Genomic DNA, 11,099 nt, shown 5'->3' with positions numbered 1-11,099 from the left:
GCGTCTACATATATGTTCCATGTACGTATACGAGCAGCGGAGAGTCAATGCACTAACACATGCATATATCTGAGATACTCCTATAAGTATGCAATGAGAAAAACTATAAAACTGTGCAATTGTAGTTACAGCTGAGAAGTTTGAGAGCTCATGGACAATGCTAGTAAATTCTAGAAAATGCGAACGAGGAAACCAAAGAGTATAAAAGGCGACAGATGTAGAAGCGCTGGAATTCAGTTTGATTTGAGTTGTCAAGCAGTTACGACTAAGACGATATCTAGCGAGCAATAGCAGTATTATTTTGAAAGTCAGTTTCCTTTAAGCTATCAGTTTGGTTATTAAGCTATTCGTTGCACAGTTTGAGTGTTATTGTGAAGTATTTTAATAAAGGCCATTTTTCCATTATTCAATATTGGAGTTATTTATTCAACAGTTTAGCGATACGAACCTAGCAAAAGGGCAAATAAGAGGATTTGCAAGTAAATACGTTACAGTATTATATATCGATTCATTACACAGATAGCGACGGCGAATGTCGTTAAAAGAGTTACTCCACTCCTGGGACTGCACTCAGTAAGTGTGAGTTCTGAAATCTAAATTTTTCTTTCGCACAAATTATATGAAGAAATTCCGCAATTGAACTGCACTAACTTTTTTAACGGTATTCGAAATCGGAAGGCATAACCGATCATTTTAACGAATTTTCTGTAAATCAAACATTTTCGTAGCCATTTAACTGTCGTCAGCTTTTTTGGCTAAAAACGTGATAAATTAAAAGATCACTCTTTAAAATCACGAGAAGTGAAAAGCGCAAGCTGTGGTGCTAGCAAAAAATCATATGTATGTCAAGATCTCGACAAATCGCACCCTAAAAAATGTGTGAATTCCACTACTCGTTTCATTTTACTTTATTAAACAATGAAGTAAGTAGTATGTACGTATATTGCAAAAGGGAAGCAAAGACTTGCTTAGCAAACTTGGTTGGAGGGCCAAGATTTTCATTTTTTAGCGCGTTTGGAGTAATACTTATTGAGTTATATGGATTGGTTACAGCTCGAGCTTACGATTTTTGGCTTTTACGTGAAACATATACTTCAACAGCAAACATCCCGAAAAATTTTCGGATTATTATTACTTCACATAACGTCGGCTTGTACTCAATACCCTCAATCAGAAAAAAACAAGATTTTCAGGGGTCAAAACAACCATTATGGCAGCTATATTGCAATTTGCTAATCATATTAATTGAAATAGTAGAACATTTTGTCAATATTCCGACTGCAATTACTCTCTTGAGATATCACACCGAAATTTTGTGGAGAGATTTAATGATAAAAAACTATTGAACCAGTTTTACGAAATATCGTCGGTCTAATGCCAAAGCCACGAAAGTGCATATTTGATGTTTTGAGAAAAACGCGTTTCCAACCTTGAATACATTGTTAAAAATAGAGATTTAATTTTGTATTTTTCAACCACTATTGGAAGGTTTACTTTTGTAAACCACTAAGTAATATTAATTGAAAAATGATAATTAAAAAAAAAATTTTTTTTCAAAAAAAATGCACATTCCTTGTTTTGGCTTTACAAAATTTGACATATATAATATTTCGTTAAAACAAATAAAATCACAATATTAGGAAATTTTTTTACATTTTTATTGAAACATAGCACAACGTTTTGAAAAACTGAACAAAATTAACATTTAACTCCTCTACAGATACAAAACTTAAATAGAATAGCAAGGCTTAGTCTTTTTCAGTTGCAGACTGAACGAAACTAAAAAAAAAAACAAATTTCTCTAGAAAAAAAAATGAGAAAAGCATTTACGCTTAGTCTTCGTCTGACTCTTCACCAATGTCCTCATCGCGGGCTTGCCTAGCTTCATTTTTCCTATGAACATGTTTTTGATACGCTTCCTCTCCTGCCTTTTTCTCTTCTTCGGACATATTTTCTTATTCCAAAGATTTCTTACATTGGTCTTTCTTTGGCTTAAAGAAGCCTAAGTTGTATTCAGAGAATATCTGGCGATACTTTTCAAATGACACAATTTGGAAATTTTTAGTGCTGCACAACTCTTTGTACATCCTGTACATTATTGATATGTTCAGTGATGAGTCAAGGTACCTCTTCTTGCTGGATTTCCGACAGTAATGAGATTCTACCGCTGGAAAGCTGAGAATCTGGTTTCGTATAAATGTTTCCACATTCTGGGGTAATTTGTTTGACGGTTGGTGTTTCCCGCGTTTATTTTGCTCAAAAATGCCATTGGATGAGCGCTTGACTGCGGCACTTCTCATTAAGGCATCTGTCACATTCAATGTGGCCATAAAAAACTCTCTACATACTGCATGTTTAACTCCATCAACCGTAAGGCTATACACCCAGGTGTAGTTTCTTCTGGAATTTTCGATACCTCTTTGAAAATCAAGAGGAGTACGACGCAAATTGGAAGAGAAGCTCGGCCTTAGATCTTTTCGGAGGCTATTAAGCCTTTTAAGTTTCCTAACATTTTTCTTCCATCTATTCTCGTTTTTTTTCTTTCTTTTTGGACGTTTAGAAAATGGGTCAACATCACTTTTTACTGAGCTCTCATTTTCTATGTCTGATGAATTTGAAGGTTGATAGAGGTCCGAAGATGAACCAGAAATACTCAAATCTTCTTCTAGTGTTCGTGGTGATGCTGGCGTCAGCTTGCTAAATTTGTCAATCCGACGAGATGTTGACGGGTGTTGGTCAAATTTACTGCATTGTTGCTGTAAATCTGGATTCTCAATGTTCTTTCTTAACGACACTACGTTAAGCACAATATCATCTGAAAATAGAAAAATCTAAAAATTATGACCTCAAAATAAAATTTAAGTTATTAATAGAATAATTGAATTCAGAGTAAAAAGCGTGGGGTGCATTTGACTACATTACTTATCTTTCCTCTCAGATAGTTGACAATAGAATGATTGTAACATTCAATATCAAGCACCCCACGCTTTTTACTGTGAATTAAATTATTCTGTTAATAACTTAAATTTTATTATAATTTTATTTTGAGGTGATTAACTATAAATGATTGTTTGACCTTCTACTACTGTTATATAAACTCTTTTTAATTGAAAATTATTTTCTATTTTTTAGTTCGGTTAGCTATAAAAGCGTGCATTTTTAGTTTTTCAAACTATTATTTATTTTTAATTTTTTAGTTCAAGCAATTTTAAAAGTTTTAGTCGAGAGTGATGAAACCTCGAAACACCAGCGGTCCATTGATGAATCCAACCCCACGGCACCGAAAAGGGCCAAGAAGCAGGGAGGCTGGACGCGGTCTTTCGCCGAAATTGCCAAGGGTCGGCAGATCATTGGCATTATAGACGAGAGAAGCGAAGATGGCAGGATCCCGAAACAACAGTGGAAGTGGATCGACGCCGCGCTCGCTACGGTGGCCGTTAAGGTTAAGAAAGACAACCCTGGTCCACCGCCATCTTACACCGATGCAGGGTGGTTCCAGGGCAATGTCAAGCTAATTTCGTGTGACGACGCCAGGTTGGTAAACCTCTATAGGGCCGCCGTAACGCTGTTAGGGGTAGTATATCCGGGCGCGCGCCTCAAGAGAGTGGATGGGCGTGATATCCCCTCACGACCAAGGGCTAGAGCCTGGATTCCAGTGAGGCCAACGGACCCAGCTGAAATCCTGGAGCTTCTCCAGGAGTACAACCCGCCACAGGTTTGGAACTCAACCCGGATAAAACCGAGCTTGTTCTCTTCACGATGAAGTACAAAGTACCAAATCTTACACCGCCAAGAATTGGGGGTACGCTCTTAGCGTTTAGCGATCAAGTCAAGTATTTGGGAGTCATTCTGGATAGGAAGCTATTATGGAGTGAACATATAGTGGAGCGAATCCAAGAAGGCAGCAGCAGAGCTGCTCACCTGCAAGAGGGCAATTGGCGCCTCCTGGGGATTCTCTTCTAAGGTGACCTACTGGATTTACACAGCCATTGTGCGCCCGATGCTTCTTTATGGTGCCTTGGTCTGGTGGCCTGTACTAGCTAAAAGTACCTATCTTAAAATGCTTCAAAAGGTGAACGGAGTTCGGAGCTCTGCATTACCGGAGCTCTCGGCTCCACTCCAGATCCCGTTACATACATCATGGATACATAGATATATAGATAGATACAGGCCGAGCTAATAAAATCGTGTTCAAAAGGGCTCCAGTATGCTCTTTCGTAGATGTGCGATGCATCCACTTCTATCATTAATAAAGGAATGCGTTTTGCGCATTATCTGCAAAGTTTAAAATCTATGGTCATTTGGGGTGGTCATAAGTTCAATTGACCTTATGACCGTTAACCTTATGTCACCACAGCATCACACTAATGCATTGTCATCGAGCCTTGATACGTATGCAAAGTTTCAATCAAACTCATGGCCATTCAAAGTGGTAATAAGACCAATTGACCTTATGGCCGTTGACCTTATGTCACGCACCATCACATTAATGCATTATCATCGAGAACGCCAATTGACCTTATAGCCGTTGACCTTATGTCACCACAGCATCACATTAATGCATTGTCATCGAGCCTTGATACGTGTGCAAAGTTTCAATCAAACTTATGTCCATTCAAAGTGGTAATAAGACCAATTGACCTTATGGCCGTTGACCTTATGTCACGCACCATCACATTAATGCATTATCATCGAGCCTTGATAGAAAAGAGTTTCAGTCAAACTTGTGGACATTCAAAGTGGTACAAACGCCAATTGACTTTATGGCCGTTGACCTTATGTCACCACACCATCACACTATTGCATTGTCATCAAGCCTTGATAAGTGTGCAAAGTTTCAATCAAACTTTTGGCCACTCAAAGTGGTAATAAGGCCAATTGACCTTATGGCCGTTGACCTTATGACACCACACCACCACATTAATGCATTGTCATCGATCCTTGATATATATGCAAAGTTTCAAATTAATCAGACTTCTAGAAACCGGTGAAAATTAAGCTCAAAAATTCCGTTACATACAGGTCAAGCTAATAAAAGCGTGTTAAAAAGGGTTTACATACAGCAAAACCAAACAAAAACTTAATAGGTACTTACTCAGTGTAGCAAATAATCTTAACCCTTTCGAACCTGTTGGTACACCGCATGCACCACTAAGGTCCGGTTTTTCAGTACAAGTTCAACTCAGTTTGTCAGTTAAACTACGCTTAAACTTATTCTGCAGTTTTTCAGTCCACTTTAACTGAAGTTTAAGCTGAGCTTAAGCGGCCGATCTGACATGGTTAAACTCTAGTTAACCTATCGGTGATTTGCATTCGTTCGAAATGGCGTCGAATATACCCAACGAGCATTTGGCTTGAGTACCATTAGAGCTCATGTTGATAACTAGCATACCTCGAAAATCTCAAGAGTTGTTACGAAACAGTGGCTCAACTTGAGAATCATAATGTACTCTGCAAAAGAGGGAATTTTTTATAAAGCGAAAAATGCTATTACTTAAGTTGAAAAATGATAGTTCCCAACTTGTGGTCCTGTTACTGAACTCAAGGGTAAGATTCCAATACTACAGTATTTTCACAAAAATAAAATATATATGATTTATTTTTGATAAATTACGCTTCGTTACTGCTTTCAATCAGGTGTTTATTTCTCACAATAAATAGCTGTTGGCTTTGGTTGTACCACCTTGGATATTTTTTTTTCAACTTCACCTTAACTCGACATGCAATGTAGGATATCAACACGTTTCGTTGAATATTCATTTGAAAACTGTACATTTCTCAAAATCTCCCAAAGTTGATAATAATTTGAAAATGCTAATGACATTGGAGATCAACTTGAGAACTATAAAGTTTACAAAATTTCTCAAAGGATGGATAGTGATTGCAGAATGAAGTTGGATATCAACTTGAGAGCTATCTGGTTTAAGAATAATTAAATAATGATTTGAATACCACCTCCAGACCTAGATTATATTCCACAAAAAAGTCTACTCCAAAAGCGGCCTTAAACTGTGTCTGAAAAACTGCTCAGTAGTTTAACTGGAGTTTAAATTTGACTAGAGTTTAAGCAAACTTAGTTTAAGCTTAGCTTAACCAACTACTGATAAACCGGGCCTAAATGTGTATAATGGACTACATCCTTAAAATCACACTCAAACTGAATAAAAAATGTACCAAAGAAGGCTATTTAGTTTGTCTAAAGGTACATATAAAAATAATTTCATTTTCTCCTGCGCCGTACGCTCAGTTTTGAGATAAATAGTGAAAGGTTCCGACAAATGTTTGGTTTTTGATTAATAATTCTAAAAAACAAAAGTTTTAACTGCCAAAAAATTTGTTTTTATGGAAGATATTTATTATTTTTACAAGCGTAAGTGTATCTAGTGAAACATTTATATGGATTTTGTTGAGTTGAGCTGGTACTTATACGTACCAGTAGTATTTTATACTGGTATATATACGTACCAGCAGTCCCTCTCTTCTAATACTACTAAAGAAGTATTCTCTCGTCTTTCTTTTATAAAGAAATACCATGTCAAAAACACTGAGCCCAGACGAAATAACCGAATTACTGATTGAAGAAATGCTTGATTCAGACTGATTTTTCAAACGGAAGTGATGATAATTATGTACCAAAATTGGGCTTGCACGGCGAAGAATCTGGTTCCCCTTCATCGTCCAATAGTGAGCTATAAGATGTTGAAAGCATGATAGCACCGAATGAATAAGCGGGAATTCAATTTAGCACAAGTCTATAATGAGAATCATATATTATCAGACGTTAGGTTGTGGTCTTCTTCTGAAGAAAACTTCATACCTAAATATATTATAAATGATTACTGTGGATTTAATATAAGTCCAGAAATTCCTCGCACCTCTTCGCCGTTCGAAATTTTTCAAAAGATTTTCCCTCGAAGCCTGTGCATTTATATCGTACAATGTACAAATGACCGCATTTCTGAGTTTCAAACCGCAAAAAAAGATCAAGTACAGTAAAGACTGATGTTGGAGAAATAGAAATTATGCTGGGCTCTATGTTTGATATGTCTTATAATAAGCTTCCGGCATTAAAACATTATTGGTAAAAATTTCCTTCTGTAAGTAATTCTATAATCAAAACTGCCATATTTCGTGACCGTTATAAATTTTTGTCATCAAAATTATATTTTGCATCAACTCAGAAACGAACTGATTGCAGTAAAACTTACTACATCGACGACGTTGTGGCCTGTTTGAAAAGTACATTTCAAAAATACCGGCAGGATAGTCTTAGGCAGAGTAGAGATGAATGAATCAATGACAGTAAAGGTCGTGACACAATAACATTTTTCATAAAGATCCACTTAACACAAGCTTATGCATTCCAATAACATCGCAGCAATCAACCAAGATGTTGCGTTTGTAAATATGAAAGAAATTCAGACTTGGCAATTGAAGTTTATTTCGCCTTGCCCATTCACATACAAAATTTCGCGAAGCACTCTTATAAACATTCTCACTGTACAAGAAAAATAAAATAAAAAAATAAATGTAAGGCGCGATAACCTCCGAAGAGATCTAAGGCCGAGCTTCTCTTCCAATTTGCGTCGTGCTCCTCTTGATTTTCCCTACAAATTGGCCGGACGGGACCTACATGTTTTATGCCGACTCCGAACGGCATCTGCAAGGCAGATGAGTTTTCACTGAGAGCTTTTCATGGCAGAAATACACCCGGAGCGCTTGCCAAACACTGCCGAGGGGCGACCCCGCTTAGACAAATTTTCTTCTAATTGAAAATCCTTATTTCTAAAATTTTGATGTTGCTTTGCCCGGGAGTTGAACCCAGGGCATACGGTGTGATAGGCGGAGCACGCTACCATCACACCACGGTGGCCGCCGAACAAGAAAAATACTTGCTAGCATAGTTTGTGTCGTATTCGATTGTTATATTGCAGTTTTTACTTGGAAAAATGTTAGAAAATTTACCAACCAGTGGGAAAAATAATTTCACTTGCAAAGTGTGTTAACACCCTTAACAAAAACAAATGTCACATTCTTCTTATGCTTTGCTTGTAACAAAATTTGGGAGATGGCTACTTTTCATTATCAGATGGCGCCAGTGTCGCTCATTCTACCGTGCGTGCAATCTACTCATAATGCATAAACTTGTGTTAAACTCATCTACATATATGAAAAAGTGCTTATGTGTCGGGGCTTTAAGTTTCGATAGATTCTTTACTACTGTAAATCTACTAGAGACCCTTGAGTTCTCAGGGTTAGGACCATGCATGAAAAATTGAAATAATTTACCATAAACAAACGAAAAGTTGGATGCGCATGGTCAGCACATCTGGTCTTCTTTGCGTTAAATGGCAGGATACAGACGAAGTCATAATAGTTAGCAATTCCCATAAGCCGACAGTGAGTAAAACATTGAAAAATGGAATAAAAATAACAATACAATACAGGTCCATATTCTATAAAATTTTGGGAAAAAAATTGGTGGAGTTGATGGAGCCGATCAAATGGCAGACATGCATGACTATGATCGCTAGTCAACGAAATGGTGGAAAAAAGTTTACTACCGTCTTGTGATGTTTTCTGCTGTGAATGCGTGGGTAGTTTATTGCGATCTCCGAAGAGACAAATTCCATTTATTGAGTTCATAGTAAGATTAGCCGAGTCATTAATATCTGAAGGTATACATACTCAAAAATAAATTATACCCATATATAATTTTCGAAATTTAAAAATTTTGTGTTTACTTTTTAAACATTTTTCTTGGAAGTGAATATACTTTCTGTAAAACTTCTATTTTTTTCAATAAACGATTAGCAATCAATATGGAAACTTTTTATTATTATTTGTAAGTTGAGAACTGCTGGTAACGAATATTTAAAGCACGGATTTGCACACTGCCAATTTAATGTGGTACATTCGTGCTTTCGGTATTGCGGCAATTTTACAACCGACACTTTCGTTGAATGCGTTCTGTCTGGGAGAGAGGGAGGGATAAGCATGCATTTTCGCGCTTTTGGCAGAATGCTCTGAACAAAATTGAACATACAGCTGCACATACATCAGTGGAAATGGGCAAAATTGCACATTCGTGACTTTGGCATTGTACCGACGATATGTAATTATAAAAAAATAATAATTATTAGGTATTTCAGTAGTTATCTTTCGAGACAGTTTTCACTAAAAATGATGAGGTCCCTGAACTATAGTTTGAAGAAAAATCTAAATATTGCAATAAAATTGCACACATTCTTGCAAAATCAATATGCATTTTTTCAATGTTGTAGAGCATAAAATTGTTTATATCTAAACTTCCAGAACATTACCCGACAATTTTTGGAAGACGATTTTCGTGCTGAGTCACATTTCCAATAGAGGGAAAGAGCTGAATATATATGTAAAGTCGTGTTTGTATAGTATGTACTCATTTAAGTGAAAAAATATGTTTGTGAGTACAAGTGTTGCTGTGATATGTATGTATGTACATATGTACATTTTTTATCTACATATACATGTCTTCACGAGCTTCAGGGGCTACGTAAAATTTTTAGGGAGTATTGTGAAAATAAGGTTCGAATTCTTTAGTTAAGTCTAAGGCAGCCGCGTGGAGTCTGTTACTGTCAGACCTTCGTCATTTTATAAAATTTTGTCAGCGCATACTTCCAACTTAAGTCGGAATAGAGTATATATAGGTACAAAAAAAAAAATTGCCTTACTCTCGTCATTGTGCTAGACACTTAATCCTTCTAAACTTGAAAGAACATTCAAGCAATTTTATAATAAAACTTAAATACAAAATTTTGGAAAAAAATTTCAGCTCTTATATTATGAAAAAGTAACAGTTTTGTGTTGCAAAAAGTCTCTGGCTGGATAAAGCTACTATGGAAAGTGTCTAGCAATCAGCCTAGTCACTTCTAATATCGTTAGGTGACATATAGGGAAAGTAAAGTCTATATATTTATTACTCGTTTAACATAAAAAATTATGAGAGGTGGTATCAAAACACGCTTTTCGACCATTGTTTTTAGAATCCAAAAGTAAAAATTGTAAACGTGTCGAAAGATATTCAAAAATAACCGGATGATGACCTCCATAGTTTTTTTGGACAGAGCACCTTTCTGCGTTGACGGGCTTCTGCCGCGATTTAAAAAAACAAACCTGGGTGGGTCCAACACCAGTTTGGGTATCAAAATTATATATACATGAAACCTTGCAAAATACAACAACCACATGAAAATTTGAACCGATTATTTGCTTATATCTTTTGAAAGAAATACAATTTTCGATTTCGGATTCTAAAAATGGAGGTCGAAACGCATCTTTTGATACCACCTGTGATAATTTTTGATAAAAATTAGGTGGTACACCGTTTTCAAACTGGTATTCGATATAGTAAGTTTTGTATCACATTAACCGCATGGCATAATGGGATCTAAACCCCTTGCAAACCTGGTGCTTGCGTGCGCCTATGAGCTAAATTAAAATTTGTAGGATCCTATAGCGCATTTACTACAGAGTAGCTAAATAATGGCATATTTAGGAATATGCAAAAAAATCTTCACATGAATATATATTTTCCATAATAATATCTGAATAAGCCAAGAAAATTTCATATTTGTCAAAAATCAATTCGATTGGATATGAAAAATAGAAAATTTTTTTCAGAAACGTAAACAAACCACTTTCAATATATGTATGTAATACATATATGGATGCCATTTCCAATCAACATACCCTAACTCTTCTTACATGATGGAATCACCATGCCTCTTTCTATTAAACCACTTTTTGTGCCGTTTGGAATGAGTCAGATATGGGGCGGAAAGAGCAAAAACCATATAACCTTCATAGTACGTGTGAATTTTTATTGAATTTGTGTGCATACGCTGGGGGCCTTCCAATGTACAAATGTTTCTTCTATATGCCTTTTTCGTTTATTCCAATACGAATTAGAAAAGGTGACTCATAAACTTCGTATATGCCAAAGTGAAACAAAAATACTTTGAATCGAAAATCAATACAGACGAGAACTATGGAAAATTCTCGACTTTTCGGGCGATACGCAGTTAGCAAGTATAAATAGAGTAGCCACAGTCAGACCA

General features: G+C 36.2%; 1 long non-coding RNA gene across 1 annotated transcript; it reads right to left on the bottom strand.

Moving 5' to 3' along the window:
* Window positions 1–1,636: 1,636 nt before the first annotated feature.
* LOC137237989 (uncharacterized) lies at window positions 1,637–8,953 on the bottom strand. The gene is made up of 4 exons (XR_010949078.1): window positions 8,565–8,953; window positions 8,290–8,334; window positions 5,096–5,451; window positions 1,637–2,815 (listed from the first exon to the last, which is right to left on the bottom strand). It is a non-coding gene; the product is annotated as an uncharacterized lncRNA (long non-coding RNA).
* Between the last annotated feature and the right edge of the window lie 2,146 nt (window positions 8,954–11,099).

The sequence above is a fragment of the Eurosta solidaginis genome, chromosome 1, assembly GCF_040869045.1.
Source record: "Eurosta solidaginis isolate ZX-2024a chromosome 1, ASM4086904v1, whole genome shotgun sequence".
Classification (NCBI taxonomy): Eukaryota; Metazoa; Arthropoda; class Insecta; order Diptera; family Tephritidae; genus Eurosta; species Eurosta solidaginis.
Note: the sequence above shows the minus strand (reverse complement) of the source record. Positions and strands in the feature narration are given on the sequence as shown.